Source organism: Cibotium barometz, chromosome 34, assembly GCF_041138505.1.
Source record: "Cibotium barometz isolate CiBa-2024 chromosome 34, ASM4113850v1, whole genome shotgun sequence".
NCBI classification, from domain to species: Eukaryota; Viridiplantae; Streptophyta; class Polypodiopsida; order Cyatheales; family Cibotiaceae; genus Cibotium; species Cibotium barometz.
In genome coordinates this window covers 20385041-20403701 of record NC_141079.1, presented here as the reverse complement: position 1 = coordinate 20403701, position 18661 = coordinate 20385041, and positions in this window count along the sequence as shown.

Below are 18661 nucleotides of genomic sequence, written 5' to 3'. Positions count from 1 at the left end.
AGACGACTGGAACAGCACGCGACCTGGAGGTGATGAAACGACTGGAATAGTAGCAGGATGACTGGAACAGCAAGCAACTGATTGGACCCGGGAAGAGTGTCACGTCGTGGGAGGAGTGGGTATTTTCAAATGCAAGCGTGAACTTCACGCTTGCGGGAGGAGTGGGTATTTTGAAATAGCCCCACCTCCTTTGCCCATGTGGAGGGAGGTGGGGTTGTCGTTAATCTTGCATGTCCTCGCCATTCCTTACCCAACCCAAGGCCACATCAATCCATTGCTCCTTTTTTTTTGGTATGAGTACATCAAAATTTCAAATTGAGAAGAGCAATTAATTAATGCAAAGAAATACTTTTATACTTGTATTTAGAAATATATATATTTTGTGGCTTATTTAATTGATGCGATTTTTGAAGAGAGACAAAAAGAAAGAAAAGACTCTCTGCGTGTGTCTCTGCGTATGTCCCAACAATCGAGTGCAGCATGCGCTCGTGGGTGTGGTGGGTATCCATCGCGGGGAGGTGAAATGCAGTTGGACGGACAGGTGCGTAATCCACAATCGAGTGCAGCATGCGCTCGTGGGTGTGGTGGGTATCGCGGGGAGGTGAAATAGCCCCACCTCCTTTGCCCACGTGGAGGGAGGTGGGGTTGTCGTGAATCTTGCATGTCCTCGCCATTCCTTACCCGACCCAAGGCCACATCAATCCACTGCTCCTTTTTTTTTGGTATAAGTACATCAAAATTTCAAATTGAGAAGAGCAATTAATTAATGCAAAGAAATACTTTTATACTTGTATTTAGAAATATATATATTTTGTGACTTATTTAATTGATGCGATTTTTGAAGAGAGCCAAAAAGGAAGAAAAGACTCTCTGCGTGTGTCCCAACAATCGAGTGCAGCATGCGCTCGTGGGTGTGGTGGGTATCCATCGCGGGGAGGTGAAATGTAGTTGGACGGACAGGTGCGCAATCCACAATCGAGTGCAGCATGCGCTCGTGGGTGTGGTGGGTATCGCGGGGAGGTGAAATGCAGTTGGATGGACACCGTCGAGGAGCTTTGGTGCACAACAGCCACGATTGCCATCGGACCCCTTGACACCAAGACGGACACTGCCGAGGTGGTGGGTATCCATCGCGGGGGCAATCAGCTCTGAAGCCTGCTTTGGTGCACAACACTTCATTTATCAGTGGAACCATTGCTACCGTCGGACGGACATTGCCGAGGAGCTTTGGTGCGCAACACTTCATTTATCAGTGGAACCATTGCCCGTCGGACGGAGCAAAATAAAAGACCTTGAGCAATGAAGCACTTGGAGGAGGCAAAGGCGGTCGAGGAGCTCCATGAGGCGAAGGCACGACCACGTGGAGCTCAAAGCTGGCAGACTGAGGTGCCTGGCATACATAGAATAACCAAAATTTTTAAAAACCTGAAGGCTAGCCAAAATGCAACCACTTTTTCTCAATCATTTTTTTATTAAAAAACCCAAATTATTCTACACTCTCTCTCTCTCTCTCTCTCTCTCTCTCTCTCTCTCTCTCTCTCTCTCTCTCTCTCTCTCTCTCTCTCTCTCTCTCTCTCTCTCTATATATATATATATATATATATATATATATATATATATATATATATATATATATATATATATATATATATATATATATATAAAACAAAACAAATGATTTTTTATTTAAAAAATCCAAAATTATTTTATTAAATACACTTTTAGAACTTTTAGGAAACTAATTTAAAAAGATGGATGAAAATAAGTCTAAGGAATATGTAAAATATCATGTGTGTATATATATATTCTATATAAATAAACAAAACAATCCAAATCTTTTTTATTTAAATCTTATCGAAGGGGCTGGCCTCATGATCAACAGGGTCCTTGCGCAGTCAGGGTGAGCAAAAAGCTGAGAACTGGGGGTCCTTGTCAACATGGCTTCAAAGGGTCCTTGTCAACTGGGGGCGGTGTCCTGCTTGCCCTTATCGAAGGGGCTGGCCTCATGATCAACAGGGTCCTTGTTGCCAACATGGCTTCAGAGATGAAACCTCTTGATACCTCCCTTGATACCTGTGGAGGTCAAACCGGCAGCACGAAGGTGATAGATAAGTTGATCCCTGTGGAGGTAGAGCTCGAGGCGCGACCCTGACGTGATGAGACGTATGGATTAGCAGGTGACTTGGAGGTGATGAAACGACTGGAACAGTAGCAGGATTACTGGAACAACAAGCAACTGATTGGACCCGGGAAGAGCGTCACGTCGTGGGAGGAGTGGGTATTTTCAAATGCAAGCGTGAACTTCACTTGCGGGGCGGGAGGAGTGGGTATTTTGAAATAGCCCCACCTCCTTTGCCCACGTGGAGGGAGGTGGGGTTGTCGTTAATCTTGTATAGAAGATATATATATATATATATATATATATACCTCCAAGGATCAACGGATTAGGGCTTGGATAACCTAGGGTTTGAACAGGCTAGGATTTTGTATAGATTTGCATGTCCTCGCCATTCCTTATCCGACCCAAGGCCACATCAATCCGTTGCTCCTTTTTTTTGGGTTACATCAAAATTTCAAATTGAGAAGAGCAATTAATTAATGCAAAGAAATACTTTTATACTTGTATTTAGAAATATATTTTTTTTTCTTATTTAATTGATGCGATTTCTGAAGAGAGCCAAAAAGGAAGAAAAGACTCTCTGCGTGTGTCCCAAAACAACAATCGAGTGCAGCATGCGCTCGTGGGTGTGGTGGGTATCCATCGCAGGGAGGTGAAATGCAGTTGGACGGACACCGCCGAGGAGCTTTGGTGCATAACACCCACGATTGCCCCGTCGGACCCCTTGACACCAGGACGGACACCGCCGAGGTGGTGGGTATCCATCGCGGGGGCAATCAGCTCTGAAGCCTGCTTTGGTGCGCAACACTTCATTTATCAGTGGAACCATTGCCATCGGACGGACACCGCCGAGGAGCTTTGGTGCACAACACTTCATTTATCAGTGGAACCATTGCCGTCGGACGGACACCGCCGAGGAGCTTTGGTGCGCAACACCCACGATTGCCGTCGGACCCCTTGACACCAGGATGGACACCGCCGAAGTGGCGGGTATCCATCACGGGGAGGTGAAATGCAGTTGGACGGACACCGCCGAGGAGCTTTGGTGCACAACACCCACGATTGTCGTCGTTGGACCCCTTGACACCAGGACGAACACCACCGAGGAGCGCGAGATCTTTTTCTCTCCTCTCGTCTGTTTCACTTTTTTCTTCTCCACCCCTCTCTCTCTCTCTCTCTCTCTCTCTCTCTCTCTCTCTCTCTCTCTCTCTCTCTCTCTCTCTCTCTCTCACTCTCTCTATCTCTATCTTCTTGTTTGCTTCGGAAAGCCATGGCTTCTTCTACTCCATCAGCTTCTCCGTTGTCGCCTCACCTTTCCCCCACTTCTTCATCTCTCGCACGCCTCGTCGAAGCTCCCTCTCTGGCCTCATTTCCGATGGTTAACCTGCTTACCCAAGCCGAAATCCTGTGTTTCCTGCCCGAGTGCTGTTGTCAAAACGGATCAAACTCAAATGCACGACGGGATGCCTCGACAAAAGTAAGACGCCTGCAGAGCAAGTGAAGCGCAGGGGACCAGCTCGCAAAAAGCAGGTCCAGAGTTTTTGCCGAGAGAGGAACGGGAAAACCCTAGAAACTCTGCGATTACACGGAAACGGAGAGAACGCTGGGAGCATGCTGCAGGTTTTGAGCGTCTGGGACGGGGAGTTCCTAGCGATTCTGTCCGAAGTGCAGGCGCCATAGAAGGGGAGAAATCACGCTGCAGGTGGTGGGGTTCGGCAGTGCTTGGAACGTCGAAACCCTAGCGTTTCTTCATCTCTCGCACGCCTCGTCGAAGCTCCCTCTCCGGCCTCATTTCCGATGGTTAACCTGCTTGCCCGAGTGCTGTTGTCGAAACGGATCAAACTCAAATGCACGACGGGATGCCTCCACAAAAGCAAGACGCCTGCAGAGCAAGTGAAGCGCAGGGGACCAGCTCGCAAAAAGCAGGTCCAGAGTTTTTGCCGAGAAAGGAACGGGAAAACCCTAGAAACTCTGCAATTACACGGAAACGGAGAGAACGCTGGGAGCATGCTACAGGTTTTGAGAGTCTGGGGCGGGGAGTTCCTAGCGATTCTGTCCGAAGTGCAGGCGCCACAGAAGGGAGAAATCACGCTGCAGGTGGTGGGGTTCGGCGGTGCTTGGAACGTCGAAACCCTAGCGTTTCTCATTCGGGCATTATCGAAAAAAGCCATGGCGATGCAGATGGGGTAAATATCTGTAGAAATGCAATCGCTTCTTTCACCAGAGGAAGAGAAATGCAATCGCTTCTTTCACCAGAGGAAGAGAAACCGGTGTAGTTGATGGGGGTGGCGATGCTGGACGGCAAACTCTGAATCGTGGTGACCAAGAGAGGAGTGAAGTCACGTCGCTAGAGGAGAGTTTTTGAAATTCAAGCGTGAAATTCACGTTTGCTGGAGGAGAAGCGTGAAATTCACGTTTGCTGGGTGGAGGAGGGAGTATTTTGAAATAGGCTCCCCTCCTTTGCCCACGTGGAGGGAGGGCCACTCTCCCTTAATCCTGTATAGATATATGTATATATATGTAATATCTAATCATATATATATTAAATCAACAAAATATCTAATCATATATATATATGTATATATATGTAAGTGTATGTACATAGGGACCTGGACTAAAAGCACAATAAACGATTTAGGCGGATAAATAAAGCAACATGTAATGCCACTGTACATGGACTTTACAACACGTGCGGAGAAGCATACTATAGCATATATTCAAAGTAGAGGAACTATGTATACATTCGTATAAGTGATTACCCTTGTAAAGATCAACATCCAAATTAGATTAAGAATAGTTAAAACCATACTAGATATTATGCATGCACTTAGATAGCAGAAAAGCTTCTTTTCTTATTGCCATAGGAGATTCAAGCCTTGTGATAGAATTTGAACGAGAAGCTAGAAAAATATTGATGCAAGGCAAGAGAGAAGATTGATGTAAGGAAGGAGAGAAGGAAGGACATGGAGCTTAGGAGGAAGCATGCCTACATAGTAATTGATAAACATGAGATATGGGCACCTAAGCCAAGAAGGGTTACACAACCTCCACAAAAACTAACAACTATGCATTTACTATGAACTTTAAAAAAGAATTGGCGATTATGAAAGGAAGGAAGAGAGAAGGAGACTTGTTAACGCGGAGTCTAGAGACACATAGACCTCGTTACCATGAAAGAAGGAAGAGAGAAGGAGATTCATTAACGTGGAGTCTAGAGACACGTAGACCTTGTTTACATGGATGTCTATGACATGGGAGAGTTTTCCACGAAGCTTGCCAAGCAAGACTTGATTAATAATAACTGAAGTGATTATAAGTTACGAAAGGTATATAAGCTATCCTATAAGTGACATATAGTCACTTAGTCTTAGGACCAATCACACATGGGCTACCCATAAATCCAAGTCTTATGTCCCAAGTTATGTGCCTAGGCCCTCATCCCACATATACCATCGCCTCCTACAATGATTTCGTCCTTGAAATCAGAAGGGTGGTCGTGCACACATCATATACAAGAGGTATAAAATCCAAAAATCGATCTATGAGTTGCACGGTCACATAGATCCACCTAGCCTACATGAGTTGTGTCCAGAGTCAAATGGAAAGGACAAAGGTGCACCATCGAAGATGAAGATAAGCATACAACCGCCTAGGTCAAATGGAAATCCAAGCTATGTACACTCCAAGATAATGGCTCAAGAATCCCTTGGATCAAAGGACTAATGTTGAAACATCGTCAATGGTGGTGAGGCTAATCATGTATCCACCTAGGTCAAATGGATGTCCCAAGAGCCATCAATCCATATACATATGTGCATAGCCACATGTACTGAAGAAAGTCATGTGCAATGATCCAACAAGGTAACAGTCCAAATGACCACTTGGATTAAAAGGAACTCTATACAAATCTCCATCTAATAAAAGATCACCATGGTCTTCCAAAGTGATATCCTCACTAGCATATGCATCGTCCCCAAAGGTACCACTAACATATGGATCATACCCATAGTCATCATCAATGTATATATCATCAACATAAGGGTCATAAGAAGATGGACCCTCAATAGCATCCACATCTTGATCTTGATAGTCTTTGGTATTTGTATCTTCGATCTCACATCAATCTCACTAAGCTCATGTATCTTAACTTTCATCACTACCAAGATCTTCATGGTGGCTGCCCTATTCATTGAAATAGTCTTCTTCATATCCCTCACTATCAATGCCCCTCTCCTCAATAAGAGAACCATGCTTCTTGTATCTCATCATTACACACATACTCAAATCTGTCCACAAATGCATTTGCTCTTCTTGTATCTCATCATTACACACATACTCAAATCTGTCCACAAATGCATTTGCTTTTCTTGTATCTCATCATTACACACATACTGAAATCTATCCACAAATGCATTTATAGCCCCCATTGTGTATAAAGAGACCTCCTTGTAATCCACATCATCTCTTCCATCCCTCTTGAAGTCTCCCCACAAGAAGAATTATCTCTTATAAAAGGCCCAGACTGAAATAAACTCCTAATGGCACATCCACCGTTATGTGATGGAATTTCCATATCAAATGAGATTTTCTCATCTCATAAACAAGGTCCTCCTCATGTTGTGCAACCTCCATCCTAATGGGCTCATATAGTGCATTGTCATGGATCATCCACTTCTCATCAAGTAAGGCTCATACAAGGCATTGTCATAGAGTATCGCTTCATCAACATGGTCTTTAACACATGTGACATCATCATCCACATTAATGCATGAATACCTACTTACAATACTATCATCAAAATCCAAATATCCTCCATAAAATCAGCACAAGAATGATCCATTAGTGTAGAGGTGTAATAAAAAAAATGAAATCCAAATCTTTGCATTGATGCGTGTGTGACTTCTCCTCGTCTTGTCTAGAAATTTTAGTCCATCTAAGATCAACTCCAAGTATCAAGCATGTGTATTTTACAAACAAAGTTGGCATCGTCTCCTTTATTTTTAGTGCAAAATATCAATAAACCAAAGCATCAATTCAATTATAACATCATTGTTCCCAATCTCAAGATCCAATGTATACACCAAACGCATCCTAAAAGTTGCCAATTCTTGTTATTGGTGTGATTACTTGGGCCCCATTGCTTGGATGATGTAATCCATAATGCTTGATGCCGATTCGATAAAGCATGCCAATGCTTGCCGATCTCCCAACCAAGCACTTCTCGCCTCCTTAACAAGGTTTAGAATCCGATGTTAAGGACTAGGGCCATGTCTTCACTTCCAATGTACCTAATCCCTCTCTGTACCTATCATGTAGCCTGTAATGGCATACGTGAGTCGCACGTAGACGGCGGAGGTCAACCAGACACAAAGTCCACATGCTGGAGTGCATGTGGCGAGTGTGTCCGGGGTTCAAGGGGTGAGGTGCCCAGGTCAGAGGACCATGGGCGATCGAGCTAGTGTGGGCAGACATGCCACTATATAAGCTGACAATGTGGATACTTAGGCCCTTTACACACCAAACGACGCCTGGTGGCACGTGGTGTGATGGGCCAATGAGCTACACCGTCGTGCATGCAGGCTTTACACACCGCCCGGAGCTCTCCCTCGGTCTCACGGGCCATGCTAGCCTCCACGCATCGCCCCTCTTTCGCCTGTGCATGGGCAGCAGGACATGGCTGCCCAAACTTGGGCACAACGCACTCCACCCAATCCGGCTTCTTAGCGTGTCATTGGTGGACCATGCTGCTCGGCTTCCCGCCACAAAGCATGATAAAATTGCTGCAGATCGATTTCCCCAGCATGCACAATCGAGCAAAGCGATCTCCAGGTAACTTATGTTTTTTTTCTTACTCTTTGTATTTTACAGCATCTGTCTGTATTTTCACAATATCTCTGCAACATGCTCTCTGTATTTTTTCTTCAACATGCTGTTTCATCTGTCTGTATTTTGACAATAACTCTGTAACATGCTCTCTGTATTTTTTGCGTATTTTCTTCAACATGCTATTTTTTCAGCATTTTGTTGTTTTCTTGCTCTCTATATTTTCGAGCGCCATCTCTGTATTTTCTGCAACATCTCTAGAAAATACAGATGTTATAGAAAACATGATGTTGTTTTTGCATGGTATGTATTTGTCTATCTCCATAGGTTCTGTGTTTTCTACAAGATGCTGTATTTTCAGCATGTTGTTATTTTCTTGCTCTTGTATTTTCTACAACATCTCTATATTTTCTGCAACATCTCTAGAAAATACAGATGTTAGAGAAAACATGATGTTGGTTTTGCATGTTCTTAAACTCATTGGCCCAGCACACCACGTGCCACCGTCCGCCATTTTCTCTGGTTGGGGGCGCTGAGGAGAGGCAATCTTGCTAGAGTTATGCATAAAGAGAGACAGAGGACAAATGTGAGAATTGTATTTGGTAATCATGACTCGGCTGATGAGAGTGACAGTAGTGAGTAGGAGATGAAATAGTGCTTGGATGTTATGACTTTAGACACAATGTTGGTATTTTGTTATCTCTAAGACATCATATTTTGTAGGCTTTATAAAATATCTCCCAAACATCTTTTGGATTATTTAATTAGGATGTTTATTTGGTTTTTAAATCTCATATGCCTACTGATTCTCATTCTTTTTTGTAGATGGGAGGAGGGGAGGGGGTCTATCTCCATATGTTCTGTGTTTTCTACAAGATGCTATATTTTCAGCATGTTGTTTTCTTGCTCTCTATATTTTCTACAACATCTCTGTATTTTCAGCATGTTTCATTCTTTTTTGTAGATGGGAGGAGGGGAGGGGGTAAGATAAATCTAGTTCATCCCCTCCCCTCCTCTCGAAGAGAGCATGGTGTAGCCACAATCACTGTGGTGATGGGGTTCAAGTCCCCAACTCTCTATTTGTATGGATGAAAATTACTTTTGCAGGGTATTGATGAAGTTTGAGAGATGCACATTGTGTAAAGGGCGGTGTGTAAAGGGGGCGCCCATGCATGGGCAACCACTTTTTAAAACAACCGCAGGCATGGGCAGTTGGTGTGTAATGGGATACGCCCATTCAAGAGTGCACAATGCACTTTTTGGCTGCCTACATGTTGGGCGGTAATGTGACACCCTTGGGCGGTTTGTATCTACCCTTATCCACATTCCTCTTTGGTTGGGTGGTGACTAGAGCTCTTTTCCCTCTTTGGCTATGGGTGGCTACCACGATGTAACATTGGTATCAGAGCCTGCGTAGTCCTCTCTCCCGATTCTCCGCACATGATCAGGCTTCGAAAGAGAGAAGACTTATCTAATCTTGTTTTTTTTTTTCGATGGTTCAAGTTGTCTTGTTTTTCGAAGTTCTGCATCACTATGAAAGATGTAAAGCTTTTGAAGAGGGAACAATTGAGGTCTCTCTCTGGTTAGCTGTATAGAGTGGAAAAGGCAAGCATAAGGTCCACTGGAGAGTGGCCCTTACATCTTGAAGGATTTCGGTTGAGAATTTCAAAAACCTGCAAAAAAATAGAGAGAAGTGTGCATCAGAGTGTGGGGCACGAGCAAGTGCAAGGGCCGTCAAGCAAGGTGTATAAGGCAGCGTGGAGGCAAGGCGCTGTAGAGTGAAGGCTGGCTGTGAACAAAGGGCTAGCCATGGACAACCTACAAAGAGATGGGTGTAGCACAAGGCCAGCAAAAGAAGTAGGCGCAGCGCTCATTAAGCACTGGCCACGCACTTCAGGCGGGCGCGCTGCAGAGCAAGGTGTAGCACTGAGCCTTAGACAAATCAAGTGCCAAGCGGGCGTATCAAGTGTAGCACTGAGCCTTATAGGCGAAAGCAAATGAAGTGCCAAGCAGGCGCTGCAGCAAGGTGTATCAAGCTAAGCCACGACCTTAGGTGAATCGAACGCTCAAGCCATGACCTTAGGTGAATCGAACGCTCAAGCGCCAAGAAAGGCATCAATCAACGCCACAGGAAAAAGATAAGGTTTTAGAACCTTAATAATTTTTTTATTTTTTCATTAAAAAAATTGTTTGGGGAAGTTTCCCACTGTAAAAACCTCACACACGCTTTATATGCGTGTGTGTGTGGGGGGGGATATGTGTGACACACACACATAGCCATGTGTAGGCTTTTGTGCCATCATCGTAGCATAGATTTGCAAGTGTACGCACTTTATTTGTCATTAATTGTTCACGTGTGCATAGTCACACACAACAGCATCATGGAATTTGAGTGCTTTAACCTCTTGTGCATGCCTATGGGCATCCAAGAGGATACAAGTAAGCGAGGTCTTAATCTGGCACAGTTTGGAAATAGTTTGCAGGCACCGCGCAGCTATCGTAAAACTAATGACTGTTCCATAGTGATCAAGTGTTTGGACAAGATTGAGTTTGAGACTCACTTATAGCCTTTTGTTGGGAAGAAATCCAATGACAGAGTTTAGAGAAGCTTTGTGTAGTATAGCCATGATTAAATCTAGTGCTATAGAACCATTAGTGAGCAGGGAGACTAGTATTGTTGCTTCTGATATGTGGGGGATGCCCTACAACATTCAAGAAGTGTAGACTCGCCCATATCCAATGCTTGTGTTCATTCTTGAACGTGTGTTTGGCTGCTACAGTACAAATCATGGAAGTATGAAATGGCTTTCATGATTTATTTTAAAAAAAAAGTAAATTCTTAGTTTACTTGGGCTATTTAGTTTTGCGGAGTTCTTGTCCTTGTAGAACCTTAGCGTGGTAAGGCATCGGGAAATGAGTAAGGTTTTACGAGTATAAAAGGGGCGGTACTACTTGTGAAAGTACCTCACTCCAGACAAGCGTAGTTATTACATCATTGGATAGATTGTGTTAGTTAGGAATTCTAATCCGAAGACCTTAGCGGAGTAGTCTAACATGTTTGGCGAGTTTAGGACTGAACATGGTGGTTCAGAAGTAAACTCAAGGCTTGAAGCTAATCTAGAGAGATTAAAGGCAAACTACATTAGATTTGGCGTTAATCTAGAGTGATTACACAAATCTTGATCTTGATACTAGTATGTAATGTCTAGCATTTATCTTGATTGTTTTTTATACTTTGGCATGGTATTGTTATATGCGCACACACTTTTCAACAATCATTGGCTTCCTCGTTAGAAAGGTGTGCTAATCTAGAGTGATTAGTCGAGGTTTATGAGAAGAAGAGTGAGCGTTGATCCGGAGCGATCATATGAATCTCTTAGGTTATGTGCTGAGACGGAGTGCTCGGGGGTGGACCCTTCATGCCCACTTGACCTTGTACCAAATGGGGGCGATAAAATTTATCAGGGAGAAAAGTGATAGTACATTTTAAGCAATATTGGGTGTTGACTTTCAATGAGCTCAAATTTTATGGAAAGTCACAAACCTTATGTGCTTGTTATTCTAGATAAAGCCCTAACCTTGTCAATTTGATGCTAAACCAAATTGCCAAGAGTGTTGAGTGTGTATTTTGGGTAGGCGTGGAAGTGTTTTCACACTATGCTCAAGCATGGCAGTTGGCCATGAGTGGATCCACACAATATTTGGGGCAAGTTCTTAAAAAACTTTGCTATTTGTATTCACACTAAAGCTGAGTCTAAGGCCTCTATCACTGCCTAGTGGGACTCATAGTTAGATACTAAACCGTAGAGTTCAGATATTGGCATATTTGTTGATTAGATGTTGGATCAAGAATAATTTGGTGCTAGAATGCCCCATACTTTATGCCGTAGTGCCAAAGGTTTTGAGTCAATCTAGATGAGCACTTTTTGCAGTAAGTGGCTCAAGCGTTTTGTTAAAGATAGCTCTGTAAATATCTCAACTTCATAAGGGTATATTCATAGGTATAGAGGTACTGTTAGAGGAGTATGGAGTTACTCAACCAAATCGAGGGAAAGATTTGGTGTTTTGATAGATAGGGTAAAGTGGATGTTGTTTCTCTTTACTTTGCTAGGAAAAAAGAATAATCATACACATTTGTGTTTTGTAATATGTTTATGAAGTGCGTACAAGGACCCACTAATTTTCTTTATCATTGGTTACAGTTGGGTAGTATATTGCCACCTATACGGGTAGGTGTACAGAGATTGATTTTGTTTATCTATCAGTGTAAGGTGTGTTAGAGGCATACCTAATCCACATATCATAGCATATGTATATACAGACTCTGTAAGCGATAAACAATTTCTTTATAGTAAATCATTTCCCATAATTGAAATGGTTTACAATATTGTTTCACGTAGTGGGGGTGTCTAGTGAGACCACACTTGTAGAGGTGTGACTGGATGGTGCTATTAGCTTTTAGGATGTGACCATGAATAGCCCATAAACATGTTCGTAGAGACATGGTTGGCCGTAGAGATATAGATATGTATTACCAAGCAATCAAAGTGGTTGCAAGAGTAAACATGTGGATAGGCATGTATCTACTCGTGGGTTGGGAGTGGAACTCTCATTGGTGCACGTTACTCTTGATTTTCTAGTAGTGCATAGACACTATACACACATCACATAGATACTATCTACGTGGAAATCATCTCACTTGTAAGATGTGTAAGCTTTTCTTGGAAGAACGCAATAACTTTTTGAGAGAGGAAAGTATAGTTTTCCTTAAACTGTGGTCAATTGAACTTTACCACATTATAAAATAATTTGCTAAAGACTTGTAGCAGTTGTGCAAATTTGTTGAATTAAAGTCTATGTGGTTTCTAACCACAAGAGAAAAACATCTTTGATGTCATAAGACATGCAAAGGAATTCCTTGAATGTTATAGCACATTCATTATGAAGTTCTTGAGGATTTGAGAACTTCTGGCATATTCATTGAGTTCCCCATCCACAATCAAATCAAAACCAACACCACTAGCATCCCATGGCTCAATGACATACCCAACAGCATCATTCAATATCCACCATCATGGATATATAGATGGCAAGAATGCACATGAAATGTCTCAAATGTAGCTAAAGCTCACCCATAGCTACTACTAATGATGCATTAAAGTGATGTAATCATACATCAATGTCATTATTGACATGATTAGAGAATCATTAATTCATGGAATTAGTATTTTATGATAAAACCTCCGATTCTTAAGCATTCAAGTCCATGGCTCTCCCAAGAAATGGAACAATCTTGTAAGAATTTGAAGCATCCACTTGCCAATGTCAATGTGGAACCACCAATGCTTATTGTCAATGAAGATTGACCCTCGTATGATGAAAATTATGGAGAACAATTTTCAGCTTTGTCCTTGCTTCATTGATCATTAAATCCCTTCATCAAAGATTCCAAATACCAAGAAAGGACTCCATTGAACATTTCAAAACTTGTCAAGGTCTAAACCTTTGTCTTAACCACCTCCATATCCACAAAATTGTGCAGAGAAACGATGTAGATTTTAGCCTTCATCGCTTGCTTAGTTGGCCTCATCCACTTCACAAAATGCCATTAATCTTCAAGCAAGAGTTAAACCAACTATTGCTAAGTTATTCAAGCAAGAGTTTAACCAACTCTAGTCTTAGACACCAAATAGCATGGTAAAATTATGCCACATAGCAACAAACTCATGACATCAAAACAATATCGAAAATCATCATGAAGGAGCTCTAAATGTTGCTAAAGTTCAGCCTTATCGTTGGCCTAAACAATGGTGAGCATTGTAGGAGTTTTAGGGTGAGATTTGGCCATGGAAAACATCCAAAACGTGAGAAACATAATTGTTTTCAAAAACCTTGCCCCAATTTTGACCATGTTACCCCAAAATCATTCAAACTTTGCCCCAAAGATGGTCTAGAACACATTTGCTACCCCTAAACCTTAGATTTTTGGCCAAAGATGCAAAAATTGACTCAATCCAAGGTCTCCCTATCACTCTTGTGCAGACACTCTTGTGCAGACACTCTTGTGCAGAGGAAAATTTATAGCCATGGATTTGTGAGAAAAATCATGAAAATTACACAAGAAAATGGATCAAAATCCAAATCCAAATCAAGATCAATTACCAATATCTTCATGTCCACTAACCTCTATGATTAGCTTGAAGTATTTCATGCAGGATTCAAGATTTCCAAGAAAATCAAGAAACCTTGCATTTCATAGAATTGGGGCTCAAATTTGCTACAGTCAAAGTCAAGGGCTCTAATACCAACCAAATGAAGGAAGACTCGTTGACGTGGAGTCTAGAGACACCTAGACCTTGTTTACATGGATGTCTATTACACGGGAGAGTTCTCCATGAAAGCTTTCCAATGAAGACTTAATTAGTAATATCAAAAGTGTTTATAAGTTATGAAAGGTATACAAGCTATCCCATAAGTAACTTATATAGTCACTTACTCCTAGGATCATTCACACATGGGCTACCCATAAACCTAAGTCTTATATCCCAAGTTATGTTCCTAGGCCCTCATCCCACATATACTTGTGCAATACAACCAAGCACATAATTTCTTTCATTATAGGAGGCTAATAGTTTCCAATGCCAACAAGCAAATATTGAGCAAGAATGGACACATAAACACAATAAATAATCACCACTTAGATGGGGGTCAAATGTCTAACAAAAATCTTTCATTTGCTCAAAGAGTATATGGAAATAAACTAGTACGATTCCCTCTATGAGCGTACTTCATGCTCGTATTCCATGAGAATATCAATTATAATTCTATAAGGCCACTTGTGAGCCAACATTAGACGTTGGTCACGTCTCTCCACACTTTAAGTGTGTAATTCATGCTCGTATTCCATGAGAATATCAATCGTAATTCTATAAGGCCAATTATGAGCCAACATTAGACATTGGCCACCTCTCTCGGCCACACTTTATGTGTGTACTTCATGCTTGCATTCCATGAGAATATTAATCATAATTCTATAAGGCCACTTATGAGCCAATGATTAAGACAGAGGAGAGAGAAGAAGAGAGATTGGTGTTAGGGGTTTTCTTTATTTATATATGGTACAAAATTCTTGTACATGGGTGGCTTGGTCAACCCCAAGGGGTTGACCTTCAAGCCTCTTTTCTATGTGCTTCTATTGAGGCTAATGATGATGTAACATGTGAAAGAATCGGTAACTTCAATGCTCAAAATTTAGCAATCACACAACATAGAAGATGTGCAGAAACTATAGAGAGAGAGAGAGAGAGAGAGAGAGAGAGAGAGAGAGAGAGAGAGAGAGGGACACAATATTGCGTCCCAAATACCCTCTCTAGGGGCCCCACCATGAATGGTGTATTTTCTTTATTAGAATGATGTAAATATGAAATAACAACTGGCTCTTCCAATTTGGTGCTCGATTTTGCGATTGCTCGTATCATCTGCTGGAACATATCATTCACACTCATGTCTATTGTCCTTGACGGACCGACTGGTGTGCTTTGTTCCGAAGTTCATCATTCTCTCTCTTTGTCAAAGCTCACCATAGAGGAAAAATGCACTTCCTTTTTAGAGCGCAATCTGATCATCCACTATGTGTGTGGGAGACTTCCGGAGGCTTCTACAGGCTAAAATCCAACCGTCCTTCTAGGGACATGACGCTTGGCCCATGGACTAGCCGGTTGCATGGCTAAGCCCTCTTGGGTTGGCTAACAACCTGCTAAGCCCTTTTAGGGTTGGTGGGCAAGGCCTGGGGCTTGCCTGGCCCCCCTTGGGTAGCCTAAGCATACCCAATACCCAATGCAAGAGTGTAAGACTCTCTTCTTGGTTATCCCTATGGGTTGGACCCAATTCTACATGCCTCATACAGATGCATGGTATCTGGTTGCAAACCAAACACGCAGGTCATCTGACATCATTCCATAGGGAGACTCATAGTACAGATTGGCACTACTTCATGTGCAGGATAATGCACACCTAATCTCGAACATGTAGAGTGGAACCCATGGCCGACTTATCCTAGACTCCGGGGTGTACGTGACAAACTAAATAAATGACTGAAAACTGAATGAGTGAATGAATTATGATTGATTTGCTTATATATGCTCTTGGGGCAGTCGGCCAGCTGCAAAAGGTTGTCGGCTTGTTATATGGGCCAAAACCCTAAATAATCATTGATTAATGTTGCGCTTAACTGGTCCTACCCCACAACTGTTGCCCACCTTTTGGACTCTAGTTGGCTACTGTATAATGACCTATAGCCAGCCAACAAGTTGCTACAGTCAGTCGACATGTCATGTGCAAGACATGCACTGGCTAATCCTGAAGAGGCAACAAGAATAAGACACAGATTAGAACCAGAATTTAGAGCTTGTGCTACTTTTTATGTATATTTAAGTGCTCTTATGAAGTAGATTTACATGAAGTACAAAAATTGAGTCATATAGACTCTTATTGAACTGCTCTATGTTGAATTAGTGACTTGTTGGTGAGGATTGAAAGAATTACGTTGACTTGTGAGGCTAATATAGATATCTTTACATGAAGGATTGAAGATCATTAATTTGTGAAGATGGTAGCATCGTTTGGAGAGGTTTGTAATTTGAAGGAAAATTCCAGGCGATGAGTTATACCATTGACTAGTCTTTTGCACACCATGGCCCACCCATCCAGAGAGGTACCTGGAAGTTGTCGATGGTGAGGCTTTGGTGCAAATGTTCTCGAGTGCATGAGTATGGATATGTACTCATGGAGTAGCTGCTACATTAATTTAGCCAAAAGAATCGTAAGCAAGAAGCTTAACAAATATATAATGGCTATTGAAGATCGTTGGGAAAGTGTTAATGCATGGGATGGCTTAATCCGTGTGATGAGGCTTAAATCATGAAAGTGCAGGTTCTTAAGCCGTGAGACTATAATTCATGAGAAACCTAAACTCGTGAGATTGTAGGTTTTTTGGCCACGAAGGGATATTGCGTGAGATGGCCTAATCCCATGAAAGTGCAGGCCGTGAAATGGAATTCCGTGAATTTGCATGCCGTGAACTGGAATTTTTGTGAGATTGTAGGTTTTGGCCTCGTGAAGTTGCAAGTTTTGACCTCAATAGTTTTTTGATTTTATTTGATTTCATGGGTTAGCTAGGTCATGACTTGTGAGCAACAGCTTCTTGTGCACTTAATTTTCACATCTAGAGGGGCGAGAAGAGCATTGTTATTTTATCCTTGATGCGCTCATAAGTCTCCATTGCAGACGTGGGTATTGATTCTTGAATTTGTTGATCAAATGTTGTCGAGGCAGTAGGCAAGACTGCTCTGATTGTTTGTTTGAACACACAAGCTCTTGTGTTGTTGCTGAATGCACGAGAGTGGTTGAGTGATTTGCTTGTTGTTGCTTGGGCCTCCATTCTTGTCGAACTTTAGGTGAAGCTGTTGGGGTTGAAGTCGGTGTTGAGGTTTTCTTCACATCGTTCGATTTTGGCAACCATATGATGGAATTACCATCATAGTATCATTGTTGTTGAAGCACATGCACAGGCACCCATCTTTGATGAACATTGTAAACTGGTGGTTGATGTGCTTGGTGCTGAGGCTTCCTTCTTTGTGCAAGCTTAGGGGACTTTGTTATGCGCTTGGGTACCCAAGCTTTGTTATTTCTTTGATAGTATTCTTGTGCTTGCAGTAGTGTTGTTGGTACCCACACTTGATGACTTGGTGGAGTTTTTTGAGGAACTCGCCTAGGGTTTTATGGACTGTGTTGTGGAGTACTTTTCTTTTTCCTTGGCCTCCGAGTGCTGCATTGAGGAAGAGGCTTTGACTGTCGAGGCACCCAAATTTGATTGGCACATTCATAGTAGCCTTGGGCTACAAGTAGCTGCTTCTCCACCTACATCTTGATACTATTAAGATACCGTGATTGTGGTTGTCCTGGTGGAGTTTTCTTTTGGGTTGATGTGGAATGTTTGGGGCCCTCCTTGACTTTGGTTAGCATTGAGGCTGCAGGTTGGAGACTCATGGTCATTGTTGACGATGATGAGGCTAGAGTATCTTGTGGAGTGGCTGTCGAGATGACGAGGCCTTTGAGCATGTGGTTGTCTCCTTTGGTGAGGTTTGTTGATGAAGATGCATAGGCTCCGGGGCCTTTCCTTTGAATTCCTTTTGTTACATATATATGGTTGAGTTGTGGGAACTTCTTTAGGAATGGATGTTGATTGCGAGGTTTTGGCATCGAACTTCGTAGGTGAGGATGGGGTTGAAGGAATAGATGCTTTATCGAAGTCAATCGTTGACGCAGATGGTAGGTCATTGTGTAGAGGGGCTTTTGTGGAAGAGGCTTGTATCCTTTTTCGTTTAGCATTATAGATCTCCATTAAAGTTGGATCCTCTTCCTTGCAGTATGCTATTGTTAACTTTTTGACGTTGACCATCATGATGACTCTATTGCTACAAAGCACAGTGGTGCTTGGGTAGCAATAGTCCATTTATGCCCCAAGATCAGATCTGCTTCCAACACATACTCAACCACAAAAAACTTGTAAGTGAGGGGGTTAGTTTCAATATACATTGTATGTTCAAAGTATCCCAAACATGGCATGTTCAAGTCTTGTGTAAAGGTAATCCTTTCAGGATGTGCCGTGAGTGTTGGTTGACCTACCAAATCCCATAGCTCGAGGGTCATGAGATTGTG